A 22,185-nucleotide genomic window follows, 5' to 3' on the forward strand; every position below is an offset into this window, starting at 1 on the left:
CCTTCCCCCCAGGTACAAGTAAGTCCCACTGATTTCTATGAGAGTTACTTATATCCTGTGGCAGGAAATTAGGGCCCCAATGATACAGTAGAAAACTGATGGTGATAGTTTCCATGAGTTGCATGACAGAAACAACCTGTACTGAGTGTCTGTAATGATTTTCAAATGCAAATCTTGTAAATGAGGTCAGGTGTACACATTAAAGTTGTATTTTAACTTACACATGCTTTCCCATAGCAGCCTTTGACTCTAATAGATGCTGAATTTGCAACAATACAGAGGTAGTCTTTAAATTATAATTTATTTTCAGCAATTTCTCCAATTTCTGGACAGAAAAGTTTTCATTCAGAAAATATTTTGAATGTTTCCTTTTTTCGTTTTTTTCTTCAGACTTTTTTATTGTTTTTTGTTTGTTGGTGATCAGTAAAAAGACAATCCCCTTCTTCAATTTTTTTTCTTTTTTCTTTTTTTTCTTTCTTTTTTTTTAATTGCAATGCATGTCTTATACAACATTTCATGGTAGTTCAGGATCCTGCACCTCCATTATCTGAAACTCCTGTTAAGAACTTCTGAACTACTTTGGCTTTTGAGAACTGAAACAGACTTTTGTTATGTGCAGGCCTTTTATTTTATCCCTTGAGAGAGTGATGCAGCACTACAAGAAAAAAGAGGTGACAACTTTTGAGGAAAAGAAGAATCAGAATGAATAATTTCTTACGTCTGTTTTCACCTTTCCTATGAAAGCCTCCAGTGAAACAAATTGTGTGTATGTAGCTCCCATTGCAATAGGTTGGATGAATGGGTGCTCAAAACTTCTGAAAATCAGTTTGCTTTTATTTAGATGTCTAAGTATGTATTTAGCAGTCTGTCTTTTAACACACGAGTTTGAAAATGTTGGCCATCATGCATCACTTTGAGACTAGATCTTTCTATCTCTGATCAGCTGTTGTGTTTGTGTCCGAACTGCATTGTCTGTCCAGTTTAAGCTGTAAGTGGCTGGCAGAATAGTCTGGACCATATCTTGTTCAAACAAAGTAGTGGCACTCAATAAATAACAATGCCCAGTTTACATAAAAAGCATATCTATATCTTTTATAATGTCACATAAATGAAAGTCCTTGTGCCTATATTTGAAATACAGTCAAGTACAGAAAACAATTAACCAAGCCCCACTCATCTGCCATTATGTGGGTATGTATTTTAAACACTTTGTTTTTTACTGGATTCCTTATAAGCATTACTTGTCATTCGGCATCTAAAATTAGAAAAATGATGCATTCATGTAAAAATAAAAAATCAGACCCCAAATATAGCTTCAGTGGTGTGCAATTGACAGTTTTCCAAATAACAGTGGGTCTGTCCATGTCCTTATGCCTTTTAATATCAGGTCTATGGCTTTTTTTCAAGGCCTATGATCTTTCCTGATACTTACTAACATACTGATGTTTTTTGGCACAAACTTTGTCTCCTTTCCCACATGCAGTGGCCTAAAGTATTCTAGCTTCCCTTGATGATCTTTTCTCTAGCTCATACATGTCCAAAAGAGCTTCATTCAGGGACCACTGAAATCTATGGAAGTCTTTCTATAGACTTTCTTTGGATCAAGCCCTAACTACTGTACTATACCAGTTTGAGATGTTTTTTTCAGACTCCCCTCTCCGGTATTTTTTCACTATGGAGGCCAGTCCTAGTCACACAAATTTGTAATCACTACTGATAACTAAACAAAATAATTAATTATCCATTTATTTATTTGTACCTGGAAATACAGAACATTGTTTTAGTTACTGAAAAACAGACCCCATTCTCCTGCATCTATTAGGAAAATTTACAGATTTATTTAAAGACATATAGCTTGTGAGACATATTTTTTTAAAAAGGGTGTAGATATACATTAGACATAGCTATTAGCATATCACACAGTAAAATTCTGTTTTGATGATCAATTTGAGTAACTTCCATTTTGATCATTATACTCAAACAACCACTCTATCCAGATCCATAAAACAGTGACTTATCTACACCGGAAACATCAGAGGATCGGTATCTCTCTGATGTCTGAACTAAGTAAATTCTGCCAGAGGTTGTAGTACTATGGTAGTTCAGTCAAGCTATAATTAGCTCCAAGTGGCTCCAACTCCAACTGGCACGTCCCAAACCTCAAGTCTTTGCTTACAGCTTAGTGCCATCTGAACTTCTCCTTGAGGGGTACTCTGTTATAAGCAAAATATTGAAGAAAACGAATAAATAATTTCTAAGCTGATCCTTAGAACCAAATCCACAGCGATCACGGTAAGGGAGGAAGCAACACATCAGTGCTAATAGCAAAAAGGCTTTTGGAAAGTCAGACTTGCTCCATGATCACTGCAAGGATTACTCTGAATTCCACCGCACGGTGTGTATAAAGCAGACTATATATTACATACAGTCATATCTTCTGCAAGATTCCATCCAGTGAGCAGAATTTCGGCACGTGAGCTTCTGTGTAATAGCATCAAGTGTAACAGGAGAGGGGGGAGGTAAACTAGAACTTCCTGAATTAAGCTGAGCAAGGGAGGAAAATAAGTGAAGGGGACATACATATTTTTTAAGCTTTCTTCCACGTGACGTGAGTGGTTCCCCTTCCCTCCCAAACACTGTAAAGACGTTTTCTCTGGCAATAAACAAAGAAGGACAGAGCCTGGTTTGTAGCACACTGCCTAGAGGCAGTTTACGTTCAGCTGGCAAGGTTGCTGATCTCTTATTTTTAGTCGCAGGCAGCAGTCTGTGATTGCTGCTGAACTTGGAGGACCCAGGCCTCCACTTTCCTAGTGGGGTGCTGTACTGAGGAGCAATGCAAAAGAGAAACTAGATCTGCGGGACCCCCAGACCAGTTTGGCTTCTGCCTCTGAGATCTTATTGCTACATTAGAACAGTCATTCCGTTAGCAGAGAGGGGAGACCACCACTCGGCCATCAGCATCCAGTGGCCCCCTCCTTCTTACATTCGGAATAACTTTGGGAAAGATCGAAAACTTTCCCCTGTGAGATTCTTTTGCGGATCAAAACTGTCTTCCTTTTATTTATTTTTTAATGAGCCATTTCGACGTACACAATCACAAGCTCTGTCGAGTTACTCTGGAAAAACAAACAAACTTGTTTACCTGATTTAAAGTTTATAAAGCATTACATTTTACCTTCACAATGCTGCTGGAATGGATGAATCAAGTGTGGCCTCGCTGCCCATATGCCATTCAGCTTCTGTCTGTCTTTTTGTTTACACTGGGAATACAATAGAAACTATAGTCCTTCCAATGCATCATTTATAAGTGTATTCTACCTCTGAATGTACAGACAGAACTGGCTCTGTGAATGAGGTCTGTGAATATTGCCAAGACACTGTGCTTTGTTCAGCATTATTCTTCACAATAGATACCACACTTTGGAAGTAATTTTAAAAAGGGAATCAAAATAGTGGTACTTTTAGCCTTTGTTTCTTTTATACCACACTGCATTCTCTGTCTCTCATTCAGCGGCTTCTATTATACTGACAAATTAAATAAACCACTCCATTGCTACAGAGGCTTCCGCAGCCTGGGCTTCAGTACAGGGCGGCCCTGGGAAGTTGAAATAAACATTTGTGCGGTTTTTTATTCTTAGCCATTTTAAGCTAACTTGAGTCAAACATCTTTTTAAAAATTGAGAGAGAGAGAGAGAGAGAGAGAGAGAGAGGGAGTGCTTCCAAATTTTTAGCTGATCTGCAGCACCAAGAGATCTGGCACCTGGAGGTGACGGGGGAAAGCCATGTGTCCAGGTAGTGAGCCTGAAGCACTGCAAGTTCCTTCCCGCGGTGAGGCCTCTGGGAGCGTGAATCGGTGAGTTCCATTCAGAATGATCTGGTGCAAACAGGAGCGGATCAGCGGCGTGGCTACAGACTTGCGCAACCTGCAAAACTAAGCAGCAAAAGTTTCGGGTGGGTCCTCCGGCCGCGCGCTGGTGTGTGTCTTTGTATTTTATACGGCTTATTAGCCACAAGCTCGTTCTCTAAAGGAGTGCGGCGTATGGACAAGGGGTGCGGGATCGGGGCAGGTCTTTCTTCCAAAAAAATAGTTATTGATTGGGATCTCGTTAACCCACACAGATATTCGCATTGCAGGGCGGGCGGAGGGAGAGCGGCGAGCTCAGAGAAAAATAAACCCAGGGCTGTAATGTGACCCTTAACTTTACCATGATGCTTTTCTGGCTCTGACTGTGGGACAGCACCCTTGCTTTTAGCAGGCAAAACAACACAAAATACAAACAAACCCAAAGCCCCTGAGGGCATCTTGTGATAGCCACAGGAACAATGTGCTTGCAAACAATTACCTGGGGGGATGGGGCTCGTTGGTATGATGATGGGGTGTGTGTGTGTATTAGTATTCTGAGAAAAAAGAAGAGGAGGACTTGTGGCACCTTAGAGACTAACCAATTTGTTTGAGCATGAGCTTTCGGGAGTTACAGCTCACTTCATCGGTTGCTGAACCCTAGTATCCTGAGAAGGATCATCCATGGACGACTTCGTCCTTTCACCGAGCCAGTCCTGCCCAGCACCCGCCCGGGTTAGCTTTGCAAAGCTCTGCCAAACGCGCCTGGAGTCGGAGCGTGTAAATAATGTAGGCTGTGTCTCTCCCCCGTGCCTTTCCCCTCCCGTCCTTAACAAAGCGAATAGCTGATGGGTAGAGGCGTCGGCGCGTCGTGGTGATTTTAAGGGGCCTTAGAAGCCGTCAGATTCCTTCTGAAACCCGAACTCCAGTAAATGCCAGTTCCGGGAGCGGGGCTTTGAAGGCTTCAGCCACCAGCTACCGTGACCTCATTTGGGATGCGAGGCGGCGAAGGCAGAGCCTGGGGGCCGCTGTCTTCCAGCAGCGCCGGCCCGGGGCTTCTAAGTCACCGCGCGCCGCAGGCGAAGGGGAGTATTGAGCCAACGCGGTTTGAACAGAGCGCCGAGGGTTCATCTTTTATTACTTAAAGAAAGGCTTTAAAAAAAATTAAATACAGCTCAGGTGAAATTTCCTTCTATTGTCTCGGAAAATTCTCTGTAATTTGCCCCAAGGGAAATCCCACTGCCTTGTGAAAAAAACCCTCCCTCTCGCTCCAAACGTAAATGTCTGTGGGGCCCCTGGAGCAGAGAGCTGGGCAGGGTGGGGGGGAAGCTGAAGGTCAGGGTTACCCACTGTGGCATGACTTTTAAGCTAAAGAGGTTTTTATTTCTCTTGTTGCCATGTCAGGTCTAATTTGGGCTGCATTATGCGAAAGGGGTGGGCCTGCTCATGACAGGAGGGGGTTAAATGAGATTACAAGCTTCAGAGGTTGTCAGCAGCTACTGCTGCCTGGGGATGTTAAATTGCGATTTAATGGTCAGCTTTATCAGTGGAGATCTGCTGTTTTCAGCAACTTAATTGGCGCTGGGTTTCCAGGAGTGGATTTGGAGTTCGGTGGGCCAGCTGACCGGCTTTCCCTACCGAACCGGGTGCCAGACGGGGGCAATGGGCGCGGCTCGGGCCTTTGCCCTTTGCTCGGGCAATCTGCTGCTTAAAACAAATGTCAACTTGCCAGACCTGATTCCGGCAGCTCTGAGTTCAGTCAGAGGGAGGGGACCACTTTTGCTCCCGGAACATGTGCCCAGTGAGGAGGGGGCCACGCCAAGCACACTTTGCACGTGTGTGTGAGGGAGAGCGGCCATGCGCACACCCAGAGAGGCCGGGGAAGGGCTTGGCAGGCATTGTCTGTTCACGAGTTTAGGGGTCAGTCCGGAAAGTTCAGGATTAGTACATTTAATATCCCATCAAAAGTCTCAGGATAATGGAGCCCGGCTGGCCGAGTTGGCAGAGCAGCCTCGGCGCTGCAGCTTGCGAGATAGCGCTCCTCGTTTGTGAGCAAGAAATTGTTTTGTGCTGACATGAGCAGGGCTGGTCAGACGAGAGAGGCTCGCTGGTGGGGGGCTTTTTTGTTTTTTTGGTTTTTTTGGCTCTGCAATGACCACTGCACTGGGGGAAAATACGCAGACCTGGATCGTTTTAAGTGACTCTTATTCATTCCAAAATCTTCCTGGCTGAAATGACATGTGCTGTTTGTTTTTCCTCTCCCTGCGTTGTAGGTATGGGCTGCCTCTGGGAGTCACTCAGGAATTCTGCCACTGAAAATAAGAAAGACAGAATCTTGTGTGTATACACACACACACAGAGAGAGAGAGAGAGAGATAATTTCCCAAGCATGACTTTTTAATGTACAGAGTTGTCAAATTTAAAGCACAGATCCTAGAGGAGGGAAATTAATCATAAAGCAAATAAATAAGGTTGTAATAAACTACAAATTGCAGCCCTGATTGAGTAGTTTTTGAGCTGCTGGGGGAATTTTAAAATATACTGTTTCTAACCAAGTAACAACAACAACCAAAAAAAGGAAAGGGGGAAAAAAAGTTCCTGTGTACTTTGTTCAAGATTCTGCACCTCTCTAAGCAGCTGTCACATCCCTACATTATGGTACATTGAATCTGAATGAGGCTCTCCACATCAAAACCTTGCATCCATTATGATATCATCTCCTGCTCTAAGCTGTAATGCTTATTAATTCTGCACCCATACTCTCCAAGCTTCAGCAAATGTATTCCATCAGCCTAGCATTTAATTTAATTAGTACAGCTGGGCTCTCATTCTCCTTTCTGTGTCAGAGGTATTGTCAGCACGTTCTGCTATAACACAATTACTGATTGCTTTTAGATAGGCAGAAATATGATTAGGGTATTGGGTGACTGTATCATAAGCCTTATTAGATTCATTTGAAATCTGGAGATAAATAGGAAACTTTTATTTGCAGTGTAATGAGATTATGCTTATTAGGCCAAGGCCTCGCAACCTTTTGCAAAGAACATAGTGTATCGCTAGGATTATACTCTGGAACCACACTTTTTGCTCATAGCATCCAAGCAATTTCTTAGTGGCTTTGAGATTTAACTGTTGTAGCACTGTACACATTTGAGGATTGTTTTCAATCTCAGTGGCTTTCCTGGGTGGTGGATAATATGTAACTTTCTTGGTGTGTTTTCTTCTGGTTTAATCGGGGATCTTGACAGAGTCTTTTGTTCAGCCGATAAAACAAGTAGATGAAAAAGGTTTGGGTAGGTTGGGGCATCGTGTGAGTGAGCAGACAGACACCCTGAACAGAAAAGGGTTTTGTTTAAAAAAAAATGAAACTCCATTTTTCTAAAAAGAAATACGCATGCATTTTGTAGCCGTTTTCCAAGGCTAAAAAAATAAATTCATATTTAAATTCTCTGAGGTCTATCTAATCTATAATGAAAGGGTGCTCATGAAATATGTAATGAGTTTCCTTGTGTAAAAGATCTGGACCTGCTATGCAGTTTCATATAAGGATCAAAAACCAGAGTGCAGTTAAGTCATATTTATGTCACACCATTTTGTTTTATGTATTATTCTGACAACACATACAGTGTACTGGAAGCAAGGGTTTTGTGACTAGAGTTCATTTATCATGAGGATTCAGAATTATTATCTGGTAGTTTAACCGTCACTATCACTGGTCATTGACTTAACAGGTAATGAGGGACCCACCAGTTTTAACATTAGCGTAGACTTTCGATCTGATCTTGCTCCCATTTAAGCTTTGCAACTGACTTCAGTGGGAGCAGGATTGAGTCCTTTTCACTCATGACAATTGCTGGGAAAGCCCTGGGTATTGACATTTGTGCTGCTCTCAGATCTGAGTGTAACAAAGACGTGGGTCTTAGCTTTAGATTCTTTGTGGCGTCATTTTATCAGAGGCCAAGATCATCACACTATGTCTGTAAAAAGAAAAGGAGGACTTGTGGCACCTTAGAGACTAACCAATTTATTTGAGCATAAGCTTTCGTGAGCTACAGCTCACTTCATCGGATGCATACTGTGGAAAGTGTAGAAGATCTTTTTATACACACAAAGCATGAAAAAATATCTCCCTCCACCCCACTCTTTATTACCAGCAGGAGAGTGGGGTGGAGGGAGGTATTTTTTCATGCTTTGTGTGTATAAAAAGATCTTCTACACTTTCCACAGTATGCATCCGATGAAGTGAGCTGTAGCTCACGAAAGCTTATGCTCAAATAAATTGGTTAGTCTCTAAGGTGCCACAAGTCCTCCTTTTCTTTTTGCGAATACAGATTAACACGGCTGTTACTCTGAAACCTGACACTATGTCTGTGTTACTAGTTTTGGCTAAAGGATTGCTCAATGGGGAGTAACATGGTGTATCAGTATTTCCATGGCTTTTTACTGTTCAGTTGGCAGGCACTGAGGTGAAGCAGGCATTGGCTTTGTTACCACTGCCAAATTGTGATGAGTTCTAAGGTAACTTTTAGAAAACATGAAATAGCCGTGGGTGGGGGACGGACCTTGCGGCAATTCAGAAAATATCAGACAGAAATTTTAAATATGACATTTGTATGGGTACATTTTTGTTTTAGTTAATGAGAAAGAGTTCCAGGAGCTACAGTGTTGCTTGGTCCAACTGGAGGCCTTCAGGGGAAAATGAATTGAGTTAAGGGATAGCCCAGTGGTGGGTGATGGGATAGCTCAGTGGTTTGAGAGTTGGCCTGCTAAACCCAGGGTTGTGAGTTCAATCCTTGAGGAGGCCATTTAGGGAACTGGGCCAAAAATTGGGGATTGGTCCTGCTTTGAGCAAAGGGTTGGACTAGATGACCTTCTGAGATCCCTTCCAACCCCAATATGCTATGTTGCTCAGTTGCAGCTTGGCATGGTTTTGTGTGATTCCTTAAGTGATGAGCAGGTGACAGCTGCTGACCAGTCTCAGGACCTACCCTTGTGTGTATGCACGCATGTAACAACTATAATAAATGCATCCCACTTCTATAGTAGCTCTCAAAGCGCTTTGCAAAGGTGGGGTTCATTCTCTCTGTTTTACAGATGGGAAAACTGAGGCACAGAAAAGTGAGTTGGCCAAGGTCACACAGCAAGTCAATGGCAGAGGCAAACACCGGTCTGGTGTCCTGTCCATTTTACTGAAAAGTCAAACACTGAAGATAAAATACCAATACGATACATAAGGTATAGAGAAATATATTATTATTTATATAACACCATAGGTGTGCATGTCACTCGACAAAAAAACAGCACTCTAGAAAAACAGGTGATTTCACAGATAATTTTAAGATGAAAAATACACAAGCGTTTGAGACACGATAGTCTTTAGCATCTTTCTACCTACCAAATGAGACGAACAGAAGAGACAGGAGCCCGCTATTACTCTGAATTGGGGCTTTTTCTTGTAGAAGGAAGGGGAAGTGACACATGCTACAGTTTTTCACTATTTTATTTATTAATAGAAGTATTTTAAAATTCACTGTAATTGCCTATATGTGAAAATGATCTGGTGGCCTCATTTCATTTCCTAGTGATCCACATTAAGGCAGAGGGGCTACCCATAAGCTTAAGTTTACATCAGTGCTTCAGTGCCTTGCTGGATCAAGGCTGAATTGACATGCTCAGTAAAGAGAAGCTGAACTATGATGTATCATTTTTATTCCCAGAGGCGGTTTGTCCAGATTCTGTTTGAGATGAGTTATCAAGCTGCTGCTTGTGGGTTATTTCCTCTATGCATAGGCAGAGGACTTGAGTCTCTGGGCCAAAAATAAATGAATTGTTACATATGAGTGCTAAATTACAACAAACAGTTTTATCTTTGGCCTGTTCTAAAAGAGCAGGTTTGTAAAAAGGAATACTAATAGCCAGTTATCCTAAAATTGGTTGATTAAACGAAAGTGTAACTAATTGTTATATGTTTGTTTCATGTAGACTCAAAGGTAGAATCACAACAGAAGTAATTAGAGTAATTATTAAGGTCTGTATTTAATTCAAAACCCCCAGGGAATATTGCATTTTCATTCATGTGAGCTACACTTCCTATTAAAAGATAGACTATTTCTTAAAGCTTCCATTACAGGTATGTTTGCGGTCGTGTCATCTCATATGACTTCATGTCATCTTGCTCTCTGTCTACAGTGACAACATTTGTTAATCATACTCTTGGTAATCAAACGGGAAATGTTACTGGTAACTTCTGTATGTGTGTCTTTTGCATTTCTCACCCCTAAACAGGAGTGACAATCATTTACTTAAGGCTTTCAGAGTCTTAGGATGGGAATGTTAGGATGAACTCTCCTTGATCTTTATAAAGATTGTACTGCACACATGAAGATGCTAAAACTAGGCATTATTGATGTAACCACAAAGAAAAATGGAGCCACGATTTGTGTCATTTCATTGAATCAAGAGAAGGATCCAGTTCCATCAACCTACTAAATTGTTGCATTTTAACACTAGTCTTGTAAAATCCAAAGACTGTCTACCCCCTCACCCCCCCCCCCCAAAATGTTTTCTGCACCATTTATTCTGGAGTAGCTCTCAAACTGCTTTTTCAGTCTGCGCACTGAAGCTGAGTTTGGAGTAGAGGACCCTGCAAAAGCACCCACTAAGGGCCCAATTCTGCAAATTGCTGAGCCCCTCTTCTGACATGGTGAGTAGCAAGCACCCTCAACTGTTGTTGACATCTGTACTTGGCAGGAGGCACACAGTATCTTCACGGGATTGGACCCTAATTGAGTTGGTGCAATCTCTCTCTGAATGGATTAAAATGCCTGGATGTGAGGCCAGATCCTAAACTGGTGCAAACAGGATAGCTCCATTGACTTCCTGTAACACAGAATAATGTCAGTCAAACAGACAGCACTGTAGCTTGATAAATTAGTGCATAGCTTGCTTTTCATTGCTTCCGGTTCTGATCCAGGCATGGCACTTCCTGTTCAGAGCGTAGGTGTATGTATGTGTATACACAGATAGAAAATCTAGGTTTTCTCCCAGCCAGTTTTCAGACTATTACATTTTATGTAAACAATAGCTACCCAAACAATTTTAGTCCCATTCTCTACATAAATACACAACATATTGAAACAAAAAAGCACAACCACAATTCCATACCTACTGCTTTCTAGTATAACTAGGACTGCTCTGGAATTAGGTGAATTTTTGCCACTAATGTAATGCTGCTTATCACATTATTAGTAGTAGTAACTTATTTATTTACTTATTTGTAGGTACTGCAGTTGTGCCTAAAGGTCTTGGTCAGGGATTGAGTGCCATTGTTTTATGAACTGTACACACTTATAATGAAAAGGCAATTGCTGCTCAAAACAGCTGACAGTAGAAATAAATGAGAGACAACAGGTTGATATCTTTTGCGCCCCCTGTATTTGTGTTGAAACAGTGAGAGGGTTATGATTAGCGCAGTCAAAACCCTATAGTTAAAGCTGTGTCAACATTCCCTATAACTCACATTTTACCACATTTATAACTTGTATCTAAAAGTTTCCATGAGCTGAAATTTGATATCCAGTGTTGTTTGTAACCATTCTTAAAACAATTATTTTGGTCACATTTAAATATCAGTGATTAAATTAGGAAATTGGCAATGCACGCTCGGTGCTTGCTTAGCCACTAGGGGACAGAACACCATGAGTTATTTTCTAATGAATCCTTCTGGTCAAATGGAGGGACAAGCGCTGGTGAGCTCCAGAGGGAACTGCTCAAGCCCTCCTCATAGAAGGAGGGTATGTGCATTGTGAGTCCTGCATGTGTAAGGGGAGAAAACAGGATATGTAAAGTTTCAAGAGGAGACTGGATGAGTCCTTTCCCCTAACCCCCATTAGAGCTGGCTGAAATTCTTTTGTCAAAACATTTTAGGAATATGGAAATTGCCAGCCTGGATCAGATCCAAGGTCCATTTAGTCCAGTACCCTGTCTCTGAGAATGGCCCGGTCCAGATGCTTCAGAGGCAGCTGTAAGAACCCTACAGCAGGCAGATGTGAAATAGTCTGCTCCCCCACATCAGATCTCATGCTGATCTCTTCATAGTTAAGAAATTAGTTTAAACCCTGAAGCAGGAGATTCAATATCCCTTCCATTTTTTTTCTGTTATCATTAGTTATAGTTCTAGATATTTTTGACATCCATAGTAATATCTGTGCCCTTTTTCGAATGTCGCTAAATTTGTGGCCTCAGTGACTTCCTGTAGCAATGAGCTCCACAGTCTAGTTGCCCATTTTGGGAAAAAGAATTTCCTGTTTTCAGTGGAAAAAAGGCTTTTTGGCCAAAAGACAAATTAAAATTTTCAATTTTTTTCTAGGTACATTTTGGGAACCAAAACTTTGGGGGAAGTGTTTTGGGGGGGTTTTCAAAATTTCTCACCAAAAATAATTGGATTTTTTTCCATCTGCCTTGTATCCTTTGAAATTGATATTTGCGCATTAGGGCCTGGTCCTGTATTGCTTATACGTAGGGCCCTACCAAATTCACGGCTATTAAAAAGCATCACGGGTCATGAAATCTGGTCTTCCCCCATGAAATCTGGTCTTTTGTGTTCTTTTACCCTATACTACACAGATTTCACGGGGGAGACCAGCATTCCTCAAATTGTGGGTTCTGACCCAAAAAGGAGTTTCAGGGGGGTTGCAAGGTTATTTAAGGGGGGGTTGCACTATTGCCACCCTTCTGCGTTGCCTTCAGATCTGGGAGGCCCAAGAGCGGCGACTGTTAGCCAGACGCCCAGCTCTGAAGGCAGCACCCCACCAGCAGCAGCAGCACAGAAGTAAGGGTGTCAATACCATACCAGGCCACCCTTACTTCTGTGCTGCTGCCTTCACAGCTGGGAAGCCAGAGAATGGCGGCTGCTGACTGAGGGCCCAGCTCTGCGATCAGCAGCGCAGAAGTAAAGGTGGCAATACCACATCAGGCCGTCCTTACTTCTGCGCTGCTCCTGGCGACAGCTCTGCCTTCAGAGCTGGGCTCCTGGCCAACAGCCACTGCTCTCCAGCTGCCCAGCTCTGAAGGCAGTGTCACTGTCAGCAGCAGTGGAGAAGTAAGGGTAGCAGTACCGCATCCCCCCCTACAATAACCTTGTGACCCCCTCCCTACCCACTGCAACTCCTTTTAGGGTCAGGACTCCTACAACTATGGCACCTGAAATTTCAGATTTAAATAGCTGACATCATGAAATTTGCAATTTTAAAAATCCTATGACCGTGAAATTGACTAAATGGACCATGAATTTTGTAGGGCCCTACTTATGAGCCAAACTGCCTCTGAGTTCAACAGGAGACTTGGGTGACAAGAAATGCAAGATCCAGCCCTTAGGGATAAACTTGTAGGGCCTAATTCTGCCCCCACATCCAGGAGCATAACCAATAAGAGTAGGAGGAGCCCTCCCCCTCCTCTCCCTGTCTTGGGTAAGCAGTGCTCCCCTCCCAGCTCCACCCCCTCCCCCCCATCTTGGCTGGAGATTTGAGAACTCCCCTTCCTCTTTCAATTTACTTTAGTCACTAGGTGTAACGCCCATTGAAATCCATGAGGAGTTGCCACCACGAAGCTGAGGACCAATAGGATTTTAGCCAACCAGTTCCCATTAATAGCGATGAAATTCTGCAGCTAAAACCCCAGAATGCTTTTGGCCACTTATGGATTACAAAACAGCTTTGGTTTATGAAAATGAAATTTGGCTGTAATGTGGTATGATAGAATTCCAGGCTATTGTTTTTTTTTTAAATAGCCAGGAATCAGGATCTTTTTCATGCAAACGTAAGGCCTGAATTTGCCACTCTAAGGCTGTGTCTGTACTGCGCACCTCTTGTTCCCCATATTTAGGGTAGGTATAGCTACTCACCACAGGAAAGAGGAGGCTGCATCCACACTTCAGTATGTAGCAACACGTGTAAGTGAAAGGCTCCGCAATGGGGAGCTGCTGGAGCCTTTTCCCTCTGTCAGAGTCTTTACCTGTTGCAAGGAAAGGCTACCGCTGCTCACGGCAGCTGGGAAAGGTCCAGGAGCAGGGAGCTGCCATACCAGAGCTTTTCCCTGCTGCCTCCTCTGCCAGACTTTCCCTGCTGCTGGAGCCTTTCCCTGTGGGAGGGAAAGACTCCAGCACTGGGCTGCAGGACTCTACACTGCTAAAGATAGTGTAGACAGGAGAGGCACTGCTTGGACATCTAGAGAGCTGTGTAGGGTTCATACCCACAGGGTTCAGGTGTGTCTTTACTCGCCTAAGAAGTGCCTCACCGTCTACGCTGCTGTTCTACCTGTGCTAGGTGGGTGTGCAGTGTGTGTACTCTACACACTGTGGAAAGGAGTGTGCAGTGTAGACATATCTTTAATCACATTAAATAGTACTTGACTCCCTGAATAGTCCTATTGATTTATATGAGACTGCTTACAGAGTAATGTCCTGCTCACCAAGCGTAAGGGATCTGACTCTTAGTGCAGTTCCCTGGCAGATGAAATGACATAATAGCAGTCTGATAGGACATTCTGTGGGGTCACTTACCAATGAAAGAGGATGATCTCAGATTTTGGGGATCCACAACAGAAAATGCAAACATGTACCTCCACCCAGTGCTTCATTTGTAATGAAAGAGGTGCTGGGACTCAGGCAAATAGGTGCCGGGGAGCAAGACATTTTTTTACTTTCATAACTGATGCAGCAAGCCTAGGCTAGGAACTGCCACGCCTAGAGGTGCCGGGGCTAGGAACTGCCAAGCCTAGAGGTGCCGGGGCTCAGCCCTGGCACAAATTAAGCACTGCCTCCACCTTGCAGATGTACACACCGACACTAGAGATGGTCGGAAGTTTTCAAGTTTTGACAACAACAACAAGAAAAGACATTTCCATGAAAATTATTGTGAAAATGTATCCTGTTTTTCAGAGAGCTCTGGCCCACACACAGTTTTGTTTTTTGTCTGTGGATTACGTAATTGTTATCTTTTCCAGACCATTTTAGAGAGGATAGTTTAATCAGTCAGTATAACCACGTGCGCTTTGCTAATCATGTCTTAGACCACGTGTGTCCCTACACACACACACTCCCTCATTCACTCTCCAGAAAGACTCTGACAAACCATTTCCAATGGCAGAGACATTATAATCAATCAATTGTATAACGTACCTTTAATTCCTCTCTGCCCCCCATTTTCAAAGTGCAGTTAGTGCCTGTCTGTTCAGCACCTACGCTTCCCTGAAAACTGAAGTCTTCTTCAGAACAAGTACAGCATGAGAAGTGGCAAGGAAATTCCCCACACTGCTTCCTTTGCACTTCAGCATCCATCTGGAAAAAGGGCAGGGGGGTGACGAAAGTTGTTCCCTCCTCATATCTGCTGAACAGTTGGCTTCCTAACTGAGACCTCTACAAAGGTGTATTTATGGTGATGGTTTTCATGATGTGGGCAGCTGCAATAAGGAATGATATTATTTTGCTTAAGGCACATTGTCACAAGTCAGAAGACCTAGATTTTATTCTGAGCTCTAAGACATACTGCCTGCGTGACCTGAGTGTTTCCCTTGGGCCAAGATTTTCGAAGGTGACTATTGATTTTGGGTGCCCAAATGAGACAGCTTAAAAGGGCTTAATTTTCAGAAAGCGCTGAGCACCTACCTTCTGATAATCAAGGCTCTATAAAATGGCTCAGACTGGGCCCCCAAAATCAATAGTCACTTGTAAGACTCATGGATTTCTATACTAAAGATTCCTGTCAATATAATGGGGGTAATAATGGGCCTCTACCTCATAGGGTGGTTTTGAGGCAAAATTAATTCTTTGTAAAGAGCAGAGATGCCTGCATGTCCAACATGGTATATTTTTATTGTTACACCTGGTCAAAAGTTCCTGAATTGTGAGTTTTGAATAATTTTTTGTCAAAAATGTCCAATTTTGATTAAAATTTCCTCAAAGCTTTTAATGAAAAATGTGGGGGGTGGGGGTTGACTGACTATAGAACTTGTTGACACTTTTCTATAATGGACAAAAGTATGCAAGATGTTGGCATTTTTCAAAACAATAAAAACATTTCAAAAAAATCCTATGACATTTTTACCAATTTTTGCCATTTTTTGACCAGTTCTAATTATTTCATATGGACCTTATTTGTATTGTAGTCCAAGTCTCAAAATGGAAAGTGATGCAAGACACAAGCTAAATGGTCAAGGTAATGACTGACAGACATCTTAGTTCCATGGCTTGATTTGTTATTTTGGAGGCACGGGGAGGGGAGTTGTTGGGACGCTCAGTGTTGAGGTGGGCAGGAGGAAGGGAAGGTTGGAGTACGATAGGGGAGAAGGTAAAAGGAGAGAGTAACTGCACAGGGGGAAGCTAGAAAGGGGATGTCAAGGTTCCTTCCCCACTCTGAACTATAGGGTACAGATGTGGGGACCTGCATGAAAACCTCCTAAGCTTACTTTTACCAGCTTAGGTTAAAACTTCCCCAAGGTACAAACTATTTTACCCTTTGCCCTTGGACTTCCACTGCCACCACCAAACATTTATCTGGGTTTATTTTATTAGGAAAGCATTGTTTGGAAACGTCTTTCCCCCCAAAATCCTCCCAACCCTTGTACCCCACTTCTTGGGGAAGGTTTGATAAAAATCATCACCAATTTGTATAGGTGACCACAGACCCAAACCCTTGGATCTTAAGAACAATGAAAAAAAGCATTCAGTTCTTAAAAAGAAGAATGTTAATAGAAGTAACAGTAAAAAAGAAGTAACAATAAAAAGAATCACCTCTGTAAAATCAGGATGGTAAATACCTACAGACACACAGACAGGAATATCCATTCTATTCAGCACAACTTAATTTCTCAACCATTTAAAGAAATCGGAATCTAACGCATATCTAGCTAGATTACTTACTAAATTCTAAGGCTCTATTCCTGTTCTGTCCCCGGCAAAAGCATTACACAGACAGACACTTTGTTTTTCTCCCTCCTCCCAGCTTTTGAAAGTATCTTGTCTTCTCATTGGTCATTTTGGTCAGGTGCCAGCGAGGTTATCCTAGCTTCTTAACCCTTTACAGGTGACAGGATTTTTTCTCTGGCCAGGAGAGATTTTAAAGGGGTTTACCCTTCCCTTTACATTTATGACAGGGGAAAAGGGAGAGGAGAGTGATGGGAAGAGAGGGTGAGGCGGGGCAGCTGAAAGGTTGCAGAGGTAGGAGAGGGGTGAGATGAGTGGGAACCAAAACCCAGTGGTAACAGATCAAATGGGGGGTGGAGGGAATCCAGAGTCCAAGTTTCAGGATGTGATTTTCTACCATGTTATACCATTTTTACACCATTGTAACATGAAATCAGATGCAATGGAGAATTTTGCCTTCTGGGTTGAGGTAATGTGATATAAGGAGACTTGACTCCTGTGTCTGGCTTTTGTTGCTGTTCCCTGCATGGAGTAGGAAGGAGAGGCTATTGGACTTAATGTCCTGTGTGGGTTTCTTGGGATCCTGTGACAGGGCCACACTGTGACAAGGATGAAAGACCCTGAGTTACCACCCTGTGCCCTCAGCAGCAGCTGTTGCCAGTAGCTATGGGGAAGAAGCCCCAGGGATCTGAAGATTTCCCCTGTAAACTCCTGCTAAAAGCTTGATTTGAACCCTATGAAGATGAAAACAGGATGAAGGAAAGCCACAATACTTGAGAGAGGACCCTTTGGGTCCAGTAGGGGTATGGGAGGTCTGGAAGCCCATGCAGCCTGAGCTGTCACTTGTACCTAGCTACTCTGAGAGAGAGCTCTGAGCAGGACTGATTTCCAGAGCGAAGATGGCTTTTCTCTGTTAGGAACTGAACAAAGACCACCAGCTGGCTTCACATGAACCATCAAGCAGCCATCAGATAATAACAATTGCAGGTCATTACTGATCAGCTCCGAATTTGAACCAGTGGCATAATAATATATAAACCAGTGGATTGTAATATATAAAATAGGTATGGAAAGCAAAATACATACGCAGTGAATATGTCAGTAATTTTAATAGGGCCATTGTGGACTACCAAGTAAAAAGTATGCTAAGGCACATGCTTAGCCCTATTTTAAATATGCACTTACACATAGGCCCATAACCATAGCTTTTGGTGAGAGGCAAAAACTCTGTTGAATACGGGCTTGTCACCCAGGGTTATAAGTAATCCTATCCATCTTGAGAAATGTAAGTAAGTGTGTGGTTCATGTCTTCTTCCATTCCTCTTTGTGTTGGATCTGGAACCTTTGGATACAGCCATTATTAATGCTCCTGACAACACAAGCACTCAGATTGCTCAGCAAGAGCATAGAGACTTGCACAACACTTCATCAATGTGGAGATAATGTTCCTGCTTGTCCTTGTGCCCTTTCAGAATGTGAGAGATAAACCCTAAGGGTGAAATCCTGGCCCCATTTAAGCTAATGATTTCAGTGGGGCCAGGATTTCACTCCAGAACCTCAAATGTTGGGAGAGCAAGAAGTGTGGAATTAAGTCTGTCCCTTACAAAGCTGTTAGTGTTATAATAACCCACAAAACAGAAACCAGAGAAAACCAGGAAATGAAGTTAAGGTGACATTTCCCACCAACAGATACATATATCACTGAACAACTACATCTAAGTTAAAAAGGCAAAACCAGGTCTCCTAAGATATTCAATCTCATTTTACTGTAATGATTACAGCATCTTAATTAACAAACTTTGCTCATAAATTCACACACAGTCAAATTCTTAGATGGAAGTGTTAGATCATTTTTACGGGATGAGAAAAATAATGCATCAGGATTAAAAGTGGGTTAACGGCAGATATCACGATTCCTGTGTAACCTTAAATTACTGAATCTAGAACTATATTAGCTGGTATGTGGTATGAATCCAATGTGCTATTACATGAAAAACAAAATTTCACCACCAACTTCATATTCATCTGTTTTAAGGCAAGCGGGGACTATTATGCTCATCTAGTCTGACCTTCTGCACAACACATAGACGTTCATCCCGTGATTCCTATAATGAGCCCAATAACTTATTGTTGAACTAGAGCATATCTTCTATAAAGGTATCCAATCTTGATGTAAAGACTTCAGGTTAAGTGCTTCTAAAAGAGACCTAACAAGCACAGATTAGTTATTGCACAAATTGATGAACCCGCCCTCATACCTGCTGAATCTAACCCAATCTTTGATTATAATAATAATAGACACATAGGAGTATATCTTCAGCTGGTGATAACCAGCATAGATCCATTAACGTCAATGGAACTAAACTGATTTACACCAGCTGAGTATCTTTAAAAAAAGCAGCCCACAGTCAGTTACTCAGGATTCCCCTTCTCATTCTCCAATATGTAATATCATTCTAATTTAAAAAGATGGGAAATGCATCCATTGGTGTGTATGGTATATAGCCAGAACAGGAGTGATTGGAGATTTAGGCACCAACCCTGCAAACACTTAAGCATGTTCTGAACTTTAGGGTATGCAAGTTGACATCAATGAAAGTATTTGTGAGTTTAAAGTTAACACATACACAAGTCTTTGCAGGATCAGGGCCTTATTCCGCAAGGGAGTATTAAAAATCTCCTTGCTCAAACTTATAGAGTTATGGAGCTACATCTGACTCCCATAATATTTTCACATAACAGATATGTTAAAACCAGCCACTTCCCAAATAGTCTCCCTATGAAATAACTCTAGTTATTAGTACAGTAAATGTCTGTCTATGATAGAAGATTATAAATAATCATGTAGTATGTATTAGTAACCCTTTGGGGTACATGTATGTGTTCAGTCTTGCATTATGATTGCTAGATGCTAGCAGTGCATGGTTTGAGTGGCTGTGACTATCAATCTTTATGTCCATGATGCACTCACTCACCCTCGACAAGTTCAGATTTTTTTAATGTTATGATATTATTTAATTTTTTTATTTTAATCAAAGAGAGCGGCCAGCAATCAGTGAGGTCATGGTTTTATCTTAATCATGGATCCCATATTCATAAATAGGCAGGTTTTCAGCTTTCTAGTAGCTCTGGCAATGATTTTTTTGATGCCTGTTGACAATGGAGAGAAGTAATTTCACCTTAACTACGATAAAGCTGGTAGGCGTGGTATAGTACTATCGGAAGAGCATATTATTGCTTGTGCCTGTTTCGAAGTGGGGGGAGTGCTACAGTACATAGGCAGTGCCTCAGGAGAGCCCCTTTTCTCTCTACTGATGTGAAGGCATGCAGTAGCGCAACATTCAACCGTCTACAATCAAATACCTCAGAGGGCAGAGCGGGTAACAGTGATATCATAGAATCATAGAATCATAGAATATAAGGGTTGGAAGGGACCCCAGAAGGTCATCTAGTCCAACCCCCTGCTCAAAGCAGAACCAATTCCCAGTTAAATCATCCCAGCCAGGGCTTTGTCAAGCCTGACCTTAAAAACCTCTAAGGAAGGAGATTCTACCACCTCCCTAGGTAACGCATTCCAGTGTTTCACCACCCTCTTAGTGAAAAAGTTTTTCCTAATATCCAATCTAAACCTCCCCCACTGCAGCTTGAGACCATTACTCCTCGTTCTGTCATCTGATACCATTGAGAACAGTCTAGAGCCATCCTCTTTGGAACCCCCTTTCAGGTAGTTGAAAGCAGCTATCAAATCCCCCCTCATTCTTCTCTTCTGCAGGCTAAACAATCCCAGCTCCCTCAGCCTCTCCTCATAACTCATGTGTTCCAGACCCCTAATCATTTTTGTTGCCCTTCGCTGGACTCTCTCCAATTTATCCACATCCTTCTTGAAGTGTGGGGCCCAAAACTGGACACAGTACTCCAGATGAGGCCTCACCAATGTCGAATAGAGGGGAACGATCACGTCCCTCGATCTGCTCGCTATGCCCCTACTTATGCATCCCAAAATGCCATTGGCCTTCTTGGCAACAAGGGCACACTGCTGACTCATATCCAGCTTCTCGTCCACTGTCACCCCTAGGTCCTTTTCCGCAGAACTGCTGCCTAGCCATTCGGTCCCTAGTCTGTAGCTGTGCATTGGGTTCTTCCGTCCTAAGTGCAGGACCCTGCACTTATCCTTATTGAACCTCATCAGATTTCTTTTGGCCCAATCCTCCAATTTGTCTAGGTCCTTCTGTATCCTATCCCTCCCCTCCAGCGTATCTACCACTCCTCCCAGTTTAGTATCATCCGCAAATTTGCTGAGAGTGCAATCCACACCATCCTCCAGATCATTTATGAAGATATTGAACAAAACCGGCCCCAGGACCGACCCTTGGGGCACTCCACTTGATACCGGCTGCCAACTAGACATGGAGCCATTGATAACTACCCGTTGAGCCCGACAATCTAGCCAGCTTTCTACCCACCTTGTAGTGCATTCATCCAGCCCATACTTCCTTAACTTGCTGACAAGAATACTGTGGGAGACCGTGTCAAAAGCTTTGCTAAAGTCAAGAAACAATACATCCACTGCTTTCCCTTCATCCACAGAACCAGTAATCTCATCATTGAAGGCGATTAGATTAGTCAGGCATGACCTTCCCTTGGTGAATCCATGCTGGCTGTTCCTGATCACTTTCCTCTCATACAAGTGCTTCAGGATTGATTCTTTGAGGACCTGCTCCATGATTTTTCCAGGGACTGAAGTGAGGCTGACTGGCCTGTAGTTCCCAGGATCCTCCTTCTTCCCTTTTTTAAAGATTGGCACTACATTAGCCTTTTTCCAGTCATCCGGGACTTCCCCTGTTCGCCACGAGTTTTCAAAGATAATGGCCAATGGCTCTGCAATCACAGCCGCCAGTTCCTTCAGCACTCTCGGATGCAACTCGTCCGGCCCCATGGACTTGTGCACGTCCAGCTTTTCTAAATAGTCCCTAACCACCTCTATCTCCACAGAGGGCTGTCCATCTCTTCCCCATTTTGTGATGCCCAGCATAGCAGTCTGGGAGCTAACCTTGTTAGTGAAAACAGAGGCAAAAAAAGCATTGAGTACATTAGCTTTTTCCACATCCTCTGTCACTAGTTTGCCTCCCTCATTCAGTAAGGGGCCCACACATTCCTTGGCTTTCTTCTTGTTGCCAACATACCTGAAGAAACCCTTCTTGTTACTCTTGACATCTCTGGCTAGCTGCAGCTCCAGGTGCGATTTGGCCCTCCTGATAACATTCGTACATGCCCGAGCAATATTTTTATACTCTTCCCTGGTCATATGTCCAACCTTCCACTTCTTGTAAGCTTCTTTTTTATGTTTAAGATCCGCTAAGATTTCACCATTAAGCCAAGCTGGTCGCCTGCCATATTTACTATTCTTTCGACTCATCGGGATGGT

At 42.7% G+C, this 22,185-nt stretch overlaps 1 long non-coding RNA gene across 1 annotated transcript in view; it reads right to left on the reverse strand.

Moving 5' to 3' along the window:
• Positions 1-1,730: 1,730 nt before the first annotated feature.
• The window catches only part of LOC125638994 (uncharacterized), a 93,377-nt gene continuing 72,922 nt past the window's right edge, over positions 1,731-22,185 (reverse strand). Inside the window, exon 2 of the long non-coding RNA XR_012669073.1 lies at positions 1,731-6,153. This is a non-coding gene — a long non-coding RNA (uncharacterized LOC125638994). The remainder of the gene's footprint in view (positions 6,154-22,185) is intronic.

The sequence above is a fragment of the Caretta caretta genome, chromosome 1, assembly GCF_965140235.1.
Source record: "Caretta caretta isolate rCarCar2 chromosome 1, rCarCar1.hap1, whole genome shotgun sequence".
Classification (NCBI taxonomy): domain Eukaryota; kingdom Metazoa; phylum Chordata; order Testudines; family Cheloniidae; genus Caretta; species Caretta caretta.